Source organism: Lynx rufus, unplaced genomic scaffold (genome assembly GCF_022079265.1).
Source record: "Lynx rufus isolate CCGP_SWC_20201006 ecotype Redwood Valley unplaced genomic scaffold, mLynRuf1.p SCAF_19, whole genome shotgun sequence".
Taxonomy (NCBI): Eukaryota; Metazoa; Chordata; class Mammalia; order Carnivora; family Felidae; genus Lynx; species Lynx rufus.
Genome location: NW_025814833.1, coordinates 14,709,486 through 14,711,718, shown reverse-complemented (window position 1 = coordinate 14,711,718; position 2,233 = coordinate 14,709,486).

Genomic DNA, 2,233 nt, shown 5'->3' with positions numbered 1-2,233 from the left:
TGTGCAGTATTGTATTTTTAATACATTGTGATTAGAAATCCAATCCTAAAACATTCTATAGGAATTAGACACCATTGAATTAGAAGGCAATTGACTCCATTAAAATACTTTTGGCCTCAGTAATGTCCCTCAGCCATTTTTCTCGAAAGCGAGTCATTCCTGGTCTGCAGAGGAAGAAAAACAAACATACTAAAACCTTTTAAAATAAAACAAAACATTGAGACAGGGATTCCCTGTTTATTCTGTTACATTCCTAGTAAGCAAAAAGTCTTTTGGGGGTGGGGAATGAAGGTTGTCTCTATTCCATAGACCCAATCAATAAAAGCATTGAGTTGATATGGAAAGATTCTTTAAAAGAGGTCCTGTACAAATAAAAGATTATTATATAGGACTTACTTCCATGTGATTGTGAAGTTTCCCATAGAAACAACAGACATGACCCACTTTGTTCCCACCCTACTTCAGCAACTAGTCCTCAAGTTTCTAATTGCTGAAAACCAAGCCATTAAAAAAGTTTTTCTAGAACAAGGGCAGAATCCTACTTTTAGCCCATCGTAATGGGGTAGGTGGTTCAAAGAAGAAAAGTAACCATTACGTGAATTATCTGTGGCTATGGGCCTGCTAAGTTCCTGGGGTGTGATGACCTTTTCCCACCACCTTTTTAAAAGTAAGTCTCTAGGGGCGCCTAGGTGGCTCAGTCAGTAGAGCATGCGACTCTTGATCTCGAGATGTTGAGTTCTAGCCTCGTTGGGGGTAGAGATTATGAGAAAAAAAAAAAAAGCCTCCAACTGTTCGTTACCTGTGAACTAACGAATGGCCCTCAAAGACGTAAGAGACCTCAATGGGCATATCCTAAGAGAGAAAAGGGCAACTGTTAGCCTAGACCAATCATACCAACTCATAATTCCTTCCATCCCTACCCTTGTCCATATATGTATACTCTTAAGTTTCTAGAATTTACCCTCCTTATCGGGATGTCTATCAGTTCTTTGTCACTTCAAATCTCTGTTCCCCAAAAGATCTTTTTGGCAACAAATAACCTAAAGAATCTCCATAAAAATTGAAAACAAGTCAGGACAGGCTTGTGTTCTTCATGAATAGTCATTTACCTTCTCTACATGCTCCACTTTACTCAGTTGGCCGTATTTCCCTCTTAGGAATAGAGTAAGAACGAAGTAATATAGGTAAACAAGTTTGAAAACGTTTTTAAAGCCACATAAAAATGTAGGGTGTAAAATTGTCTCAGTGGCCCCCACCCATTCTCCCTTCCAAAATTATACTTGGAATTCTAATCAAGAGCCCTTCTCCTAAGCACTCAGTGCATGGGCACTGATCATGGTCTTACTTACCTCCACCAGCCTTCCTTTCCAATCTCCAACCTTGCCACTTAGCAAGACAGCTGATGGCAGGATATATGACCAGGGGAAGGGAGAGCTCCACCTACTTTACCTTTTTACATTACTGCAGGTTCAAATAGGTAAGTTTGTACTAGGCTAGGATAAACATAAGACATAGTTGGCTCACTGTGTAGCCATATATAAAGCTTGAGAGTCAGACGAAGCCTCAGATAATTTCTGTGAAAGGATGGAAGACAAGGGGAGAAATCACATTTTTATGTGTGCTGTGTTCCGGGCATTATGCTTGGTACCAGCCCTGCTCCTCTGATGACCCGAGCCCTAGATTCATGGGTGTTATTTTAACTCCTTTCACACTAGCTATCAATATTTCATATTCATCGTCTACATGGTGGCTACAGGCAGTCATTCCTTCAAGTATTTACTGAGTGCCTACTGTTTGCCAGGCCTCGTTTTACAGCAAGACAAACATTCCTGCCTTTGTGGAACTCACATTCTGGTAGGGGGAGCAGGCCGTAACAAGATAATAAATTACGTAGACTATCAGAAGGTAATAAAGTGTTACAAAGTGTGGTCTAGGAGGTGAGAGCAGGATATGCACATACCAAGGGGAGAGCGGTCCAGTCGGAGGGAACAGCAAATGCAGAGGCGCAGAGGCGGGACTATACCTGGATTGTTAAAGAATAGCAAGATCACAGTAGCTAGAGGGGAGTGAGGGAGGAGGAGGAGGAGAAGGAGGAGAGGGAAAAAAGCAGAAATAACAAGGGACTAGGTCACGCAAGGCCTTGTAGGCCCTCAATACTCAAATTGTGCTCTGTGGACCTGTGGCATCAGCACCGCCTAGGATCTTGTTAGTAATCTCCGGCCCTACCCCAGAC